The sequence below is a fragment of the Amblyomma mixtum genome, chromosome 3 (assembly GCF_055824585.1).
Source record: "Amblyomma mixtum isolate Tamu chromosome 3, ASM5582458v1, whole genome shotgun sequence".
NCBI lineage: Eukaryota > Metazoa > Arthropoda > Arachnida > Ixodida > Ixodidae > Amblyomma > Amblyomma mixtum.
The window spans coordinates 90074820-90093520 of NC_143014.1; positions in this window are offsets into that span (position 1 = coordinate 90074820).

The window sequence follows — 18701 nt, forward strand, 5'->3', positions numbered from 1 at the left end:
GTTGTTTCGTTTTCTCTTGTACCTGCTCATTATTGTATACCTCTTATCATGCTGTGCAATTTTTCTTTTGTCTTAAAAGCCTGGCTGCCGAGTGAAAGAGGGCTGCGGCTTAGTCAAGCTGTCTCTCACAGCTTTCTATGCGCCTCCGCTGTCTGTATCTTTACAAGGCAGAAATAAAGAATTTGAATCCCAATTTGAATTTGGATTCAGGGTTCATCAACGTGATCTGGAAAAGCCTACCAGGCCTGTGATTAGGAAAATGTCTCGAATTACGGTAAAGAGTGCCTCCTCCTAGATTTAAAATAAAAAAAAAGCCGTGCAGTATGTTCAGGGATTGAGGTAATGGGTTCGCAGCGGCTATTTAGGCTTTCCCAAGCCCAGGTGTAAACCATCAGTCTTCCAACAACCTTTTAATGATGCATTATATGAAGCAATGCACTCCTCGTGATTAGACGAGGAGAACGGCCCTGGTGGCCCACTGCCATGCGCTGACGGTACGACTTGGTCAGTAAAAACACTTTTCCAACAAAACCTACATATTATAAGCTTTCCAAACGGAACAAACTTTTCGGCAGAAGCACAAGAGGAGGCAAGGAAGCCCGCCAGCATAGATGCGAAAGGTAGTTCGAGCACCTAAAACATAATTCGACCTTTCTACTTTGAACAAACATTGGTCTGAAAGAGCTTGCACTGACTCCGTTTTGACATTCTTGGCAATGTTACGCTGCATCGAGTAGCTTAAGTCCCATTTTTTGTGTTTTTGCTTTTTTTTTAGGATAACGCTAACATTCACTGCTGCCTGATGTCTCCATCTTTCACTGCCTTCGAAATGCTTGAACACGATGCGTCAAGCTGCTTGGTAGACCGCGCAACACAAACTTAAGCCATATCCTTTTTATTAGCAACAAATATAAATTCCTTTTCAGCGCCACGATGAACAGCGTCGTTGCTTGGCAACATCGGCTTGTAAAATGCTTTGAACCTCAAAACAAAAAATGAGTATTATAATATTACTTCTATTGCAGCCTGACACAACGGGAGCCACGAACTCGTATCTGGGAAGAGCTTTGAATTGAACAACCTGAGCAGAAAGCATCCTCATTTACCATCGAAAAAAAAATAAGGAAACCAATCACTGCACGCAATAAGAGCCCCGAGACAAACTGAATACAAAAACTAGTTCCCTTATCCACATCAAGAACGAATTATCACGACGCCATATGCAGAAGGGACCATGCGGTCGACCGGCCACGCGAAGGTCTTTTGTAAAGCGAAATCCTATGTTTGCATATGCTTTTTGGCTATGAACACACAGTGCTGGAAGCGGTTCTAACTTCAAGAGCTTATTGCTCAGATTCTTCAAGTACACTGAGGCGCGTCGACAGTGGGGGGGACGCGCGAAACTGGAAAGTTTTTTTGACAGTGGAACGATTTCACGTGTGCGTGCTCAGGGAATGACAACGGTTGCACAATGATGCTCCTCGCGAAAAGAGTAATTTTAGCAACATGCGGATTAGGCGTTAAATACTTAGACAGAAACGATCGCTTATGCCCTTGTGTGCGTCCATGAATTGAAATGCGAAGGGAGAGAGTGAACGAGGTGCGCGGTATTAGACAGACGTGGTCATGTAGAGGAATGCCCACAAGATCAAAGCAGAGACAGGACACGTTTGCACTTGACTGTGCTGCATGGTATGGTATGGTATGGTATGGTATGGTATGGTATGGTATGGTATGGTATGGTATGGTATGGTATGGTATGGTATGTGAGTTTCAACGCCGAAAGCTTCCCGTGGCCTATCAGAGACGCCTAAGTGGGGGGGGGGGGGGGCTCCGGATTAATTTCGATCACCTGGGGTTGGTATGGTATGGTATGGTATGTGAGTTTCAATGCCCAAAGCTGCCCGTGGCCTATCAGAGACGCCTAAGTGGGGGGGGGGGGGGGGGGGGGGGCTCCGGATTAATTTCGATCACCTGGGGTAGGTATGGTATGGTATGGTATGTGAGTTTCAATGCCCAAAGCTGCCCGTGGCCTATCAGAGACGCCTAAGTGGGGGGGGGGGGGGGGGGGCTCCGGATTAATTTCGATCACCTGGGGTTGGTATGGTATGGTATGGTATGTGAGTTTCAATGCCCAAAGCTGCCCGTGGCCTATCAGAGACGCCTAAGTGTGTGTGTGTGTGGGGGGGGGGGGGGGGGGGGGCTCCGGATTAATTTCGATCACCTGGGGTTCCATAACGTGCACATATATAGCAAATCACACGAGCGTTAGTGAATTTAATCTGCATCAAAATGTGGTCGCCGTGGCCGAAATTCTGATCCGCGACCTTGGACTCAGCCGCCTAACCATGGTCCCTAAGTCACCATGGTGGGTAAGTTATTACTGGCGTCATGGAAGACAATCCTGCGCCAGTCTGTCTCATTTGTGACCTTGAAAAGACATGACGTATTATCTGGAGTGTGTTGTTATTAAGGCGGAAGCGTTACTAGCCACATTACGAGAAAAGCCGGCGGCGTGTGTTAGTTTCTCAGTGTGTTCGTGCATTCGCAAATCGTACAGGAAATTCAATCGATGACAAGGAAAATAGGGTGACGTCATCAAGCGGCCGTAAGACGCACACGGCAAGCTGAGGACAGCCATTTCAGGCATTCACAAAAAAATTATTTCATCCATATATACCCCCCACCCCCCGGCTGACCTAAATGTGGCGCCTGTTTTTCCGACTACAATAGTACCAAAACTGTAAGCAACCGTTTGTCGTACAGCGTTCCGTGTGGTGTCATGATTTCTCAGTGCATATAGCATACATGTGCAAGTTAAGTTGGAGGCTAGCTTGCGACAGGGATTTGAAACGGCAGAATATGCACCTTCAATTGTATGCCTTCCCCAAGCTACCTCTTCCCTTAAGGCGCCATCGAGGTGTCTGCCGAGATGTGAGAATTACTGCGCCATTTCCTTTCCTCGAAAACCAATTTTCGTATCAAAATTGGGACGTCATACGAGTTCTCGCTGCGCACAGCATAGATCTGCTAGTAAAGTTGGAGGCCAGCTCGTGACAGGTGTTCAAATTGAGTGTGCGAGTGTTTCTCCCCGACCTTTGTGGATTCAGCGTTTGTGGAGTAAGCGTTCGGAGGCGCGTCTTCGTTTCATCTCTCAGTGGGCAACCTGCGTCGAGGTCGAACGCTCACGATGACACACCAATGCTTTCGCCTTCACAGCACGTAAGCAGTCTTAAAGGCGCTCTGAATTTCTTTAGTTAAGTGTAGATGGAGCCTTGTGCTTCCCTATCTATCTCATAGCGTTAAGCCAAACTATAATTGAACTTAATTGGATCCGTGTGCTCTTCCCTTTCTGAAAAAAATTATTTCACTTCTGGTATTATTCGCTTCCCTATCTGTACATTTGCATGCCTAATTTTCTCGTGACTTCTTTCACACTTTTTATATTTTTGTACAGTCGTCCACAGACCTGTCTAGAGCGCTTGAACTGCGTGCTCCGCAGCGCGCAGAGCGACGTCTAGCGGCTGCGCCTGGTTCGAAATAGTGTATCTCTGAGTGTGGTCTGGGCATTACACATGCGCTATCTCGAACCAGGCGCTGCCGCTAGACGTCGCTTTGCGCGCTGCGGAGCACAGGTGGCACGGAATTCGAGCGCACTAAAAAGGTCTGTGGACGACTGCACACCGGCATAAAACGTACTCATCTTAATTCTGTGGACACTTTTATTTATGTACATTTTCTTTTTTAAACAATTTTTTCTGGTCTAAGCTACAACATTTCTCTCCCTAAATTGCCTCTCCAACGTAATGTAGTATGTTGACAGTTTTTGCAGCCCAGGGTTTGACGGAAACCCGTCTGGTCGAGTATGCTGATGGCGGAAATTCTTCAAGCGCCGACCCTTCCTTATAAAAATGACGTTTCGGCCTAACAACGGGAGCCTTGTTCGGAAATTCATCAAGCGCCCACCATTAGTTATAAAAATGACGTTTCGACCCCACTACGGGGGCATTGTTGAACAAGTCCTTGTTCAACGGGGGCTTTATTTAACAAGGCCCCCGTAGTGGACGAAAACGTAATTTTTATAACGGATGGTAGGCGCTTGAAGAATTCCCGACGTTTACGGTTTTTACGCGCCGTCCATAATCTGTTTTTGTCATTTTAAAGAATCTTCTTCATCTCTTGAACACTATTGGACACTGCAAGTGAAGGATTTTCGGCTTGCTTTTGACAATGCTTATCGAAAAAGGGGTATTCGAGCACAGATGCAAAAGACGGGCAGCAAAGATTTTTTTTTCTTTACAGACCACGTGGACGTGCTTTCAGGCTGTACAGGTAATAGGAACCACGCCCGCAAGATGAAACATTGCTCTTGGTATATCCATAACCAGACATTATATAGCATTCAGCGAGTTGCAACACATTGAAACAAGTGTATCCAGCAAGGCTGGCTTTGTCGACGAGCTGTGGCTACTTTCCTTTTATACCTATACTTTTCGGCCGAGGATACACTAAGCCTTCTCTGACCTCATGCCGGTCATTAATTCTGCTAACGAGCGGGATCGGCTTGACGCATATGGCTACCAGAACCGCATTTCGGTATATTGCGGTGGAAACCACCAACACTCCTCTCGTGCTGTGTATAATACTCCCACTCTCCAAGGCCGCCGCGCTGCGCACGTCAGTTTTCGGCCCACGATCAATCAGTGCGCCTCTTGCAGCAACGTTCTAGCTTATATTAACACTGTGGACAATACGAAGGTGAGCAGCCATCGCCCGAACCTTCTTTACATAAACAAAGACAACAGCAAAAAACTAGGCGCAAAGCAAGAACAGTAAATCATGGTTATGGTTATGGTATGGTATACAGGGCGTAACTTGCATAGACTGCACGTGAATTGAACGCCGCAGTTGAGTGCTCCGGATTAATTTCGACGACCTGTGGTTCTCTAACCATATAAAACACATTTACTAACGGTGTTGAGTGGCAGGGGGGATCGAAGGTGGTAGTGGTGTATATGTAAAGGCGTATTAGCCTTAATGTATAGCCTGCCGGCAATCGCTTCACTTCAGCCACTCAGTTCAATGAAGGTGTCTCTACCACCGTCCCATAAAGACAGTGTCCTCTAAAAATTTCAATAACATTTTCGCAACTGTCCACCACACAGTTCGCGAGCCCTCAGGATGCACGATGCGAGAGGCGTTGTCCAGCGTAATGTTAATTTCCTTAAGTCGCGCAGGGGTCTATCACGCTTTTCTCCCCTTCGGTCGCATCTGCTCCTCCCTTGCAATGCATGTTGTTTGGCGCGCCACAGAGCTACTCTCATGTATTGCCTGCGCGCCTACTCCGCCTACACGCCGACATAGTTACACAAGATGCACCCTGCAACCTCACTGTGCTTCAACTGTAATGTCGGGGATGATGTGAATTATCGCCTTTCAGTGTGACGTGAAGTGGTAAAGCTTGAGAGCAGGTTGCCGTTTTTTGTAGCCTTTGTTCATTTTTTTTCCTGGCATAATATTAGCTTTTTGCTCCTGCCAGGCTGCCCAAAAAGAGCCTGTTATGATCGCGCTCACTTTTCTGGACATCCTATTTTATATCGCTACAAAGTGTTCCTAGGAAACTTGACAATGTGGAAAATAATACTGCGCACAGTGTAAGGTTTCGAGGATTTTTTAAGGCAAGTAACCGCAGACACTCTTCAGATAAGTAAATCTAGGCTGTTTTTTTTTTCTGAACAGTATGAGACGTCTTTCATCAGACGTTCTGAGGGTTCCTCAAAGGTCTGTGCTAAGTTTCCATATTATTTTTACGTTATTAATACGAAAGCATTACCAGCCCCATTAAGAGAAAAGCAGGCGGTGTGTGTGTTAATGCATTCGCAGATGGTACAGAAAATCCCAGCGATGGCAAGAAAAATAGGGTGACCTCATCAAGCGGCCGTAGGACGCACACAGCAAACCGAGCACCCTACTTGAGACAGTCATATACATGTCGTTCGTCTATATATACTCCCCACTGGCCGACCACGATGTGGCACCAGTTTTTCCGACAACATTCATACCAAAATGTCGAACAGCTTTCCGGATGGTGTCATACAATTTCTCGTTGCATATAGACTACATATGCGTGTCAAGTTGGAGGCTAGCTTGCGACAGGGTTTCGAACCAACCACATAACACTTTCAATTGTATGCCTTCAAAGATTCTTTACCTCTTCCTTTAAGATACGGTTGAGGTGTCCACCGAGGTTTGAGAAAGTTACTGCGCCATTTCCTTTCCTCAAAAACCAATATTCGTATCAAAACTGTGACACAGCCCTTCTTCGTACAGCGCTCCGGGTGGTGTCATACGCGCCCATATGTGCGTGGGTGGGTGTCAGTGCACTCAGAGACAGTAATGATTTCGCATTCCCGCATTAAGCGTTTCTGCCGAGTTTTTTTAAACGACACTAGTGTCTCTCTTCCGCCCCGTTACAGTCCCGACTCCCTCAGCGTAATCGCTGCACTCCACTCCAGCAATGCAGTTCAACCCATAATTGGAGACAAAATACATAATGTAACATTAGCTCAAACACAACGCCGTACATGAAGTTTTGCTGAGCTCCTAGGCACTTGAGAATCAGCTATCGCCAGAAACGTTAAAAGCGAAAAAATGCAAACCTACCGAAGAAAGGTTTGCTGATATATTGATTGTTAAAGTGGAATTTTACGATACATGAAGAAATTTCGTTCTTAAAAGCACTTTTACAGAATTTCTGTGTATGTGTGAGGTACAAGCAACAGCGTTCATGTTCCCGCTGATTCTCAAGTGCCTAGGAACTGATTGTTTTTATTCATTAGGAACTCAGAAACTTATTGCTTTTTTTTTATGACTGTCTTGACTACTGGATGCGAGCGATGGAAAAATTTTAAAAGAAAGATTTTGCTACGCATCGGAAAAATGGAGCATTACCTTCAACATTTCCATAACAGTACCTTAAAATATTCCGCAGTTACCACACAATTAAAATGGATATCCAATAATCCTGGACTTGTGCCCGTAGTTGCAAAATAAAACAAGTAAACATACCTCATAAAGATTGCATGAAGTTTTTGAGAATAAATTGAGAACAAAATGGCAGGATTCATGGACCGATGACGCAAACAACAAATGCCCTTCGTGAAGCCCATCATAGGAGAATGGAAACTATGTAGGCATAAAGACCGCTTCATAGAAGCAACTTTTTACCGTCTTTGTATGGATACACGCACCTGACACATTTTTTTTTTTGACAAACAAGATAAGTTCTATGAGAAAAACGTGAAGATGAACTCACAGTAAACCTTGTCTTATTCCTGCGCAGAAAGCTTGAAACACTGAGAAAAAATATTTTACAATAAAAAGATTCTTTTCCACCCCATGCTGCTCTTAAGAGAACATACACTTGTTGCTTTGCCAAGTGTTTCAGGTTTTGGCAGAAACTAGATGTCTTTAAAAAAGACTACAGCTTCGATAAACTATAGACAATCTGTTGCAACAAACAGAGTTTTTAAAGCTTGTGTACGGCGCACATGATGGCCTTGGTTGCCTATTTGTCACCAAACCCAACACAACATACCGGTGTTACAGTGCGGCTATTTTTGGAAGATTGTTTAATGTGCTTGGCTATTTCGAGGCAAGAAGACCAGTTCATCTTAAATTTGAAACTGCAAGCTAATAATTAATCGTGAGTAAAGCCCAACATGATAATTATTTACACATAACTTCACATAATGCAGTGGCAAACTGAACAAAAATATATTTTCTTAGATTACCCAAATAGACGGGCACTACAAAACATGTGACAGCCATTTGAAATATCTAGTGTCAATATATCTCGATACCTAAGCTGGAATAGTGATTTTATTAACATATGTTTAAAAGCAGAAACGAAGGTATGGTTTATAAGAAGAAAAAAAAACTGACGCTTGCTTGCACACGAGCAAAACGAACCGCCTATCTCACGCTAGTGCGTCTGACATATGAATACGGGAGCGTCATATATGTGATCCTACCAAAAAAAAACAAGTTCACCAATTTGAAAATTCAGGTTAACAGCGCCTAAGTTCATTTTGCCCAGATACAAATTTACTTATTCTTTGACTGGCATGGTATGTGAAATAAACTTAATTCGCTTTCAAAACGAAGGATGTTTGTCAGGTGAATATTTTGTTATCTGATGCACAATAATTACTTCAGCTTAAAAACAAATGGCTATTTAAAACAGAGTTCCTCTTGACTGGTACCAATTACTCATAAAAAAGAGGTTACACCCATGACGGCCTGAATGAACTTATTTAAATATTCCTTTTTCCAGGAGAACAGCTTAACTGAATTCCTTGCCTCAGGTTTTTTACAAGCAGAAAATCCGAAAATTGTTTGACCGTCTCCTGCTGGTCGCGTTTTCAGTGGCGTGAGAAGCAAATTTTATTGCGAATATTTTTCTCGTAAATTACTTTAAAATGGATTTGCTCTTGATTCATTTATTTGCAAAGCAGGAGGCTGTGCTCTGGTGATTAGTTGATCCTGAGTTGATTGTCCTAGGTTTGCGAGAAGTTTATACTTGTGGCTGCGTACACCGGTTGAGTTGTGTTCATAGCCTTACGGCCTGACAGTATCAATAAATAACCATGTAATACACCTTTATTATTGCGTTTTATAGAAATTTATCAATATATTTATTAAATTCAATACATATTAATTGAAATATTTTAATAATATTGTTACGTATTAAGTATTAGGGCAAGGAAAGGCCGTGAATCCTTGAAACCGTTCTGACAGATCGAAGCCTGTAATCACCTATTTGCTTGATTTCTAAATTTGGCACCCTCAAATGAACCACCGGCACTTTATGTTACACCGCATAGCACACAGTGTCACCTTGCGGCAGCCGTGTATTCAAGCTTCTAGCAGTAGAGGCAGATACTATATGTTGTTTATATCGAACAACAGCAGGAAGACACACGGAGCTCGCTCTAAAAGGCGATCCCATGGCCGTCCCTTTCGAGTACACTATTCAATTATTATTGGGCCCACTATTTTGCATGCTCCACAGGAGACCTGAGCTTCTGGTAATCTGGAACACGTGGTCAGGCAGCGAAACCAGCCACATTATTTCTCACTTATGCATTGTGTGATGCAGAAAGCCCCAGAGCTAGGAGCAAACACGCGCTCATTTTTTTTTTTTTTTGACTTCCTAGCGGTGCGCGTTCTGCGCTACTCTTCATTATCGCCGTGAAATTCACTTTACGTTCAAGGCTAGAGTTCATCACTTTTCAATCCAATGCTGATTTCTACGTCCAATGGTGATTTCTTTGTCATTTTACCACGTGCAACATTGCCGCAGTTTTCCCATTACCCAGAAATGGATGTCACTTTTTCACCGCCTCTTAATCGATAACTATGAGCCGAGAACAGCCGAGGAGACCACTAGCCGCGAACTCCAAGCTTGATTTGCCGGAAGCATTCAAGCCTGAATTGGTCCGTATGTTACATTTTCTGCCAGCTCTCAAGTTTATGCGGATTGGAAGGAGATCCTAATGATGCACCGCAGATGACCACATTTGCGGCGGGCACGTGTCGGTGCAGCGACCTCTACGGGGCCGCTTGGCGGAGCTGGCTGCTTTCTCTGGTAGTTCTGCTGTGCCTTTATTCCCTTTCTCTGGTGCTCTCCTGTGTGGCGGTTTGGCAACTCCACAGTTGACAGAATGAAAGCGGTGTTTGCATTCCTTTATCAATGCGAAATCATTAGATGGCTTATCGACACGAGAACACGGCGTTACACAGAAGTGGCGGCATTACAAATCCAGCGATTGGTCGAAACGGTGCGACGTCATCAAAGGCGGGAAAACAAGAAATTGTAGGCAGTAATAGTCGGTACAACTTATAAACTGCCCCAACAACAAAAGTATAGAATACAATGAAAATAAAATTGCAATAGAATCACAATGTAATTAGAATATAATTGGAATAGAATAGTGCGCAATGCTTTCGCATTACTCGCACGGACGTTGCTTAAGTGACCCCGGTAATTCTTAATTACTTTCAAAACAACTCTTTCGACTGACTGTGGACGGCTCCGTCCGAAAATCAGGCTCCAATGATTTCTCACACTTGTCATCGTAAAAGCAACACAGCCATTTTGTAATGAAACCAAAAGTCATAAGCGTAGCTACAGGCAACGGAGGCTTCTGGAAATGAAGTATACACGATAGACGAAGTGGCAGAGACGCATAAAATTGTGCCTTGTGCGAAGACACGCCTTTCTCTGTAACGTTCTTAAATTGCCGACGCAGGCTCTTCGCAGATGTCAGTAAGGAAAGAAAACAATCAGAGAGTTAAAGGAGCTTTTGGTTTATTTTCAAGGCAAGGGTTATTGACTTGTGTTGGTAATTAGGTTCGCCACTGCCGGCTTAGAACATTTTGATTAATACCTTTGGCAGTGCTGAAGTTGAATGAAAAAAGGCTTATTGTTATTGGAAACGTTCCCGTTACATGTAACCAAAAAAGCTGCATCAATTCGGAGCACGGCTGCGAACGAAAGGGGTACTTTCATTTTTACTTTTTCATTTTTCTTTTGCGCAATACCCTTCCCTTTAATGCTCAAACGAGGTACTTGAACCCGCACTTTTTCTTGTTTGCTATCACGGAAATATAAGATAATAACTGCCTCATTAACTTTCGGGCAGATTATGCGCACTCGGGGCATAGACTTTTCAACGTCAACATCTGCAAAGCCTCCCGGCAGCTCAGCGAGAGCTACAAAAACAGTGAAAGGGTATTTTTTGCTCCGCGATGCGGAGTAAGCCTGCTCGCGTCTTCTTTCGTTTTCAGCAGAAAGAGCCAAAGAACACGCATATTTTCAAAATATTTTGCTATGTTTTATAGCCACGCGGGAGCCGCGGTCGTCGAGTGTGTAATCCACTCTCGTGTTTTCCTTTCCATCTCTTGCTTGGGCCTACTTGTGGAATCCCGCGCACTTCTTGCGGAAGACTGAAAAAGCCCAAACATGAGAGGCAAGGAATGACTAACGTTTCCAAAATAATCACAGAAATTTTTGGAGTCTCTGACTTGCAGTCGCAGGTTAGCTGCAGCAACCTTTACGCTCGCTCAGCTATGCTTCCGTACAGTGCTGCATTAATTCCCTTCGTCGTGCTTTCCTGATCTTTCTCTGCTTACGTTCAGCTTTTCTCTTTCTTGTGTCTTACCAAAACTCTACAAGGGGACGTACTCTTCTGCCTTCTTGCTTTATTCCCCTTTCGGGGATTAAAAAAAAAACGTCATATTCAGAGGAGGTTATTCCCCTCGTCGGATAGAGACGCTTTCTTATTCCCGGTCCACCCACAGGCACCACACAAGTAAAAAAATTGTTATACAAGAATTTCTTCGAATCATATAATGAGGGCGTTGAACTAACGGAGCTACTTGCCACAGTGCCGCAATGCGAGCCAACATGTATATGTCACCTAGAAAGCACACTGCATCACGGAGCCCGGCATACCGCAATTATTCACCAAGATGCATAAAGAATCGTCGTTTTTGGTGTAATAGGAGAGAATTTTAGAGCCTTTACAGGATTTGGGGATAAGGACTGCTGCTTCTGACGTTTTTTTTTTTTTTTTCGAAATGGCAATGCAGTTTTAGGGTTGTATGGACAGGTAGGTTTAAGGGATTACTATTTCTTCCATGATATACGACACAGCGGATGCTACATAGCTACTTTTCTTTTCAGCTAATGACGTGCCTATGAAACAGTGGAGAGCATTCAATAGCACCTTATGCAGCACGTATGCGTTGTTGGTTTTTATGGAGGCGTCAACAGAAGCAAACAGGGTATACTGTCTGAGGGATTACTATTTCTTCCATGATATACGTCACAGCGGATGCTACATAGCTACTTTTCTTTTCAGGTAATGACGTGCCTATGAAACAGGGGAGATCATTCAATAGCACCTTATCCAGCACGTATGCGTTGGTTTTTATGGAGGCGTCAACAGAAGCAAACGGATTATACTGTCGTACTCTTACTTCACACACAGGATTGAAATCAGAGACTGATAATCATTCTCTCAATGTACAAGAATGCATAGCGGATACCATCGAACACGTGCGCAGTGTGCCTTCCACTCCGTGCAACGACCGCGGTTGCATACTTCGATATTAATATTTTTAAAGCCGCAAGTCCTGCTATGTTCATTCACGTCTGGGCCTATACAACGTTAAACACCTCTGCAGCGTTTTAATATGCATGACAGTCAATTTGTTCAACGCAAAAAAAACTAAATAAATAATATATTCAGCGATGGTGACCCAATAAAAACTTGAACTCTCAACTTCCAGTATATCGCCTCCTCTATTTAGTGCTTACTTAGGTGAAGCGCTTGCAAAGTTCCTCATTTTCTGGTTGAATCTCGCACATTCGTGACAATTCTCACAGAGTCTCAGCGGCGTAGTGTACCAGATGGTCGAGAGTATCTATCGGCGGCATACAGCTGCAAGCAACTTCCCGTGGCAAAACGCATAGGGTACTTCGATCGGAATCGCAGACGCGTTCGCATCGGCGAGTCGCAGAGGTCGCGCGACCTGTTCGCAACCAGCAAGAGAGAACAGGCGCTCACAACGGCGACCACTGCGACGGGCGATACGCAAAGCCTCTCGGTGTGGTTTTGTGAGCCAGTGGCTGGTGCGCCCCATTTTTTACTCCGACTAGTGCTCATCACTAACATACGCAACGCGCATACGGTTGCGTTTCGCGCCCAGCGTAGTTTGAGCATGTCAGCACTTCATGCCACCTTTATCGTTCACCGCCAGGCAACGTCGAAATGATTATTCATGACGCGTTGTTTCCACTGACCGCGACAAAGCCTCAACTGAGCTCGGTCAGTTGTCGCCTTCTAATCGTAAGCGCGCTACTATTGCGACGACACCATTAACGCGACTTGTGCTTCCAGCGCGGAGATGAACACGATGTTTTAAGTGCGATCGACATAATGCTTCGCCGCTGGAGGACTCATGACACGTCGTCCGAGTCGAGTGCGCGATGCCCGGGGGCACGTATCCGCGCCTGGCCATGCGTGCGGCATGCGGCCAGCTGGAACCCGGGGTGAGAATAATGGGCGCTCACTCGGGCGCTCCATCCGCCGTCGCCGGGCGGCGCCCCCAGCGGCTGCGTCAGCGGTGTGTGCGCGCTGCCGAAACACCGTCGGCGCCGCTCTTAAGCCGCCGATGGGACGGCGGTAGAGCGTTCACCTTTCCCGATGGTTGCGCCTAGCGCCGCTGTCGTACATCACGTACAAACGGCAGTTTCAATTAGGCTGCGTGACGCTGTGCAAAAAGAAAAAGGTCTTGGGACGACGAAAGTTTCGCGCCTCTCAGAGCGTTTGCCGTTGAGCTGTACCGCTGCGCGCTCCGTTTGCGGCTCCCGATGACGCGCACTTTGGTTACATTGTTGGCCGCGGCGGCGGGCTTGCAGCGCACGTGCACGGGTTCATTAAAAAAAACAGACGGGACGCGCGGGGAATATAAAGAAGCGCCTCACGGCCTGCCTAATTGCGCCCTTCTTAAGATGAGCTGAACCCCCTTACTCCGAGGAAACGGCCCAATCGTCTTGTTTTTTGTTTTTTTTTCCTGGGTTGCTTTCATATGTCCTTCGAAACTGGACTTGATGCGGACTTTATATTGAGGCCGTTTGTTGCGAGCCTGCCTATGTCTTTTATATTTCATTCCATCCATTTGTTTTTTTTTCTGGATCTTCGTGTTGCTTATCCTTGCAGGCGCCATTCATCATTCCGATTGAAAATAAATATTACGCGACAGCGTTAAGTTCGCGCTAACGGAGAAACGGCCCAAGTTGCTGGCGTTGGCGTTGGAATTTCGAGAAAATCCGGATTGGTCGAAAAAGCACGTGACGCCACACGTTGAGCTGTGGAATGAAAAGATTAAAACTTAGCTAACTTGTGGTTACGAGGTCGTAACCTGAAGTTAACTCAGGGTAAGTTAAATAACTCAGTCCACCCCAGCCGACTCACCGAAGAACACTAATTGCGGCACGCTCATTCGACTGGGTTAAAAGGAAACCTTGTGTGTCTTGTGGTGTATCCTGTGGTATAGTAGGCTACTGAAATATGCTCATCAAAGTGTGTAATTAGAAAGAGGCACTAATTAGAAAAATAAAGTAGCAAATAACCATTAACGCCGTCACACCATACCCTTCAGTCCCCCTAATTTTTTTTTCCGCTTAAATAGAATGTCCAGGTATCAATAGAACAAACGAAACACATCAACGGTGAATTTTTCACACGCATGCACAAAATTTCACGCAAACTGTCATAATAGTTAAAAAGTAATATTAAAACGCCAGGATTTGTTAAAGTAACATACTAGTGATTTTGGAACCATTGTCGCTTTCGAAATGCTCATGACGCTAGAAACTGCGAAAAAAGAAATTGTCATTAGAACTTTGGCAATATGCGCCTGCAAGAGGTTGTTGGAGGACGTGCTATCACGCTCATTGTTTTGAGAAATATCATTGCTGCGTTCAATAGCTGTTGTCAAAAAGGCGTAATATATTTGCAATAGGAAGAACGCGAAATTGGGCTTAAAAAGAAACGAAATGAGTGCAAGGTAAAGCACACTGTGAGAAAAAGCTGCCGTTCTCAATGTGCACAGTTGTGCAGAAAGCGCCTTAAAATGTTGTAATATTCTAGAAATCACGTGACAGCCTAACCATACACTTAGCATGAGCTAGTCTTGCGATCACGCCGGCAACGTCGGTCACGACTTAGCTCCCGGCTTTCTGGTTTAAACCGATGAATCAGAAAGTTTGACCTAGGGCGTTGTGGCTGACCTCTTGTCCAGGTTATTCGTGACTTTGGTCATGGTGTAGTGTCCATACTTGCTTTATGTGCTTGACTGAAATTCGCTGCCTGCTAAAGTTGCGGCGCGAGTAAGCTGTAGCTGAAAGCAGGGAAACATTTTCTGGAGCTGATTTTGCCAGTGATCTTATTTAGTTCTGGGTGATTTCATAAAATATGCGATAAGTATCTGTATCTAAAATAACAGCGAAATTAGGTTAAACCAAAAGTCGATGGCTCTTGATTAATTTCGGCTAGCTAGAATTCTTTAACGTGCACCTAGATCTCAGTGCATCGGCGTTTTTGTTTCCATCGAAATGCGGGACTCGCGATCCTTCAGCGAGCTTTTGATATATTCCAGGTGATGACAAGCAGGGCTGTTGAAACCTATAATTGTTTAAAAACTTCATGCATCTCACCGCTCAATCATCATCGTACAATTTAAGACTCCTCGTCTGCAGCGCTAATGTTCACCAGGTGTTAGCGAAGGTGCAACTCGCTGGCACACTCAAAAAACAGCTCGCACCTCGAGTGAAGATCCTCCCTTACAGGGTAGCATTTGCTAAAGTGTAAGCACACGCTGCAAAGATTTGATGAGAACGCGTAAAATGTCACAAGAAATATCACATATCTTGGTTTGAGTTCCTAACACTTGACTGACAACGTTCTTTCCGCCGCGACAATGACTGCTTTTATCATTTCTATGCGACCGCACAACGAAATAAATCAACTTATGAACAAAAACACAAAGACTGGGCACGAAAAACCTGATCCATTTTTTTTTCCTTTGTCAAAACAAACTTAGCAAGAAGCCCGGCCAGTTATAACAAATTAAGTTCGAAAAGATGGAGCCATCAGATATTTTTTTGTAGTCAAGAAAGCATGGGGCCGTTCGTTGGGAATACTGCACGGATGTTCAAATACATGCACAATTTGCAAAACAACCTGTTTGGCACTGCGAACGTGTTAAGCCCTCTTTTCCTCTTGTCCACTTTCGTTTGTTATATATCACTATTAACGAGGGGACTGCTTGTCATCGGGTGATTCTGTTGTTCTTGTTACCTTGAAATGAGTAAAACACATATTGCTGCCACACATGCGTTGCTCGTATGAAGCGTAAAGTTATATTTTTATATTATTAATCGGCCAAGTGCTTTTTGAGCCCTCTCCCATTGGATACCAGCCGCGCAAATTTGAGCGTATGCGTGAAGCAGCTCTGGCTATGCTGTCTTGAGGTGCGTTTTGTCGCATTTGTAGTCACAGTATTCGGCAATACAAAAGCGCGCTTGTATGAACGCTCACTCGATTCAATGCAAAGCTGTTACGCTAACGCCATACCATTCTTCTCTGGGACTAATGTACGTGACATTAGTCTCACCTTCGTTCCCTTTAACGATGACATCAGTGCTGGCTATAACATTAAGGTGCAAACGGCGCGGAGCGCATCACGTGTGGACTTGTTAGGGCTAACAATGAGTTGTTGTAAACAGTCGTCTCTTTGAGAACTGGTACTATGGATATGAACCTAATTAAGCTTAGCGCCAGCAGACCGGCACTCCTGATAGGACGACAGCTTGGTCGATTATTCTAAAGCAGTACTAAAGAATAAACAAAACACACACACTGATGTCAGTGGCAGTGACTGTTAGTGATCCGTGCACTCAGGACATGTGCGAGCACGCATGACGGAACGCGCAAACATCGCAACACATGCCAAGCAGAAGTGATTAAGCGCCGTCTTTATATTTGTCTTTACAAAAATGGAGATCGAATTCAGCGGCCGAATTTCGTTTCATAGAAGTGCCCTTCTCATTAATCGTCCACTCCGCTTTGGTGTCGCGGACATCTGGCAACAGCTGATGTATAGTAAGCCATGGCCGTGGTACAACAGGGACTTCCGCATTTGTTTAAACTTTTTCGAACAAAGAGGTTAATTAAAACTTGTCTACGTGCGTGGTTAAAGACAACCCTCTGCGCCCGCACAAGAAATATGCGCTTTCCTTTCAATAGTGGCCGTGCTATTCCCGCCAGTGAGCCGCTTTTCCGCCCATTTCACCGCCGCCGCTTTTTTTTTTTTCGGGAAAGCGGCTAATCTTTGTACAGAAGGATCGCTTCTGGCATGGTTCCAGACAACACATACGATAGTGGCTTTTATTCGTCTCACAAAAACGTAAAGGGCAGCACGAAAAGAAGCATTAGGAGGCTCCATATAACAGCAGAATGTCGAAACGTAAACACATGGGAATTCATCCGTCCCTCTGACTGGCCAGCGCTAGTAGAGACTCTGTCGGTGATGGTGTGCTGACACTGTGCTCTGTTCATGCTGCGGGAGAGGGGGAGGGTGGGAGGGATGATGACTTTGCCGAGACGCGTCTCTTATAAACATACCGAACGGGCGCTCGCAGTGAAACTCAAGCTGGAACAATAAGCGGAACGATATGGCCGCAAGCAGACCGCAGCAATGCGTCACGCACGCTTCCAATATACGGCATACTAGCTGTCGTCTGAAATAATCGCGTCCAAATTAATGCGGCGACTGTTGTTGAAATGTATGGCATTCGTGTGCTCATCGCAGGCTTAAAGTGCAAGGTGACACCGACACCCTATATAGGGCTAAAACGCACTACACTCTCGTCAAGAACGCTCTTCAGGGCCTCACTGTGTGGCAGCTCGGGCAGCTTTCTGCAGCTTGGGTTTCGGATTCCTACACGAGAAGCAACGGTACGTTCAAAGCTTGTGAAGGATGCCCCACTCACGTGCAGCTCAGGTTACCGCTCCTAGTCCATTCCGCGCGCTTTTTAGCCTGTTTGGCTATCTCTACAGAGAAGCCGGAAATGTATGACGCGCAGGAGTGGTAACGGCCGCTCGCTTTGACACCAGTTATCTTCCACAGGTCTTGACCAAACGTGGATTGCGTTGACGGCAGCGCGTTTCCGTTTACACCTGCGCGAACGTTCTGCTCCCTGTCGCTTGCACTTAATCGCAGCGGCGTGCACTTACTTAACCGCACATTGATTCAATAATAAGCAGTGCTAACTGCGTGATCGGGTATTTGCGTCGTAATTTCCGCAAGGTATGAGTTTCATTAAAAACGCTACTTTACAAGACACTAGTTCGGTCCAAACAAGAAAATGCCGCTTCCATATCGGACCTTATAACCAAGCTAACTTAAGTCAGCTGTCACTTGAATTTCTCCAGAATAACGCGGCCCGTTTCATTCTACCTCACTATAATGAGACAGCTAGCGTAACAAGCATGAAAAACAGTCTGTCATTACCCTTTTTGCCTCTGCGCAGACATTTCTTTCGTTTATGTCTCGTCCATAGAATGTACCATCATTCATCTCTAAGAAGCCAGCTCATTTTTGAACCCGCATATCGCTCATCACGAATTGGGCATAAAAATAAGGTTGGATACATTCTTTGTAACACGAACACGTTCTTTAACTCCACTTTACCGCGTACATGCAGCGACTGCAACAGCCTCCCGGCTGATATCGCACGCGTCAATGGTTATGTTCTTTTTCGAAAAGTTTTATCCGCTTTTATTTCTTTTATGACGTCATCGGAGTGCTTTAGTCTGGTTTTTTTTTCTTCCGCGCATTTCTTAAAGCGTGAACGTCACACTTTTTATTTTCTGTGCTTTACTCATCTAGCTGTGTCATAAGAAATATGTGAGCTTTATTACGTGGTCTTGTATACTTTGATTTACATGGTGTGCCACTTAATCCTTTATTACTTGATAAATATCGGGTTTGAATGTGCTGTTTGATTACTTCGTTTTTGTATTTTTTCCATTCTGTGTTTGTCGCTGATATATGCCGCTTTCCAA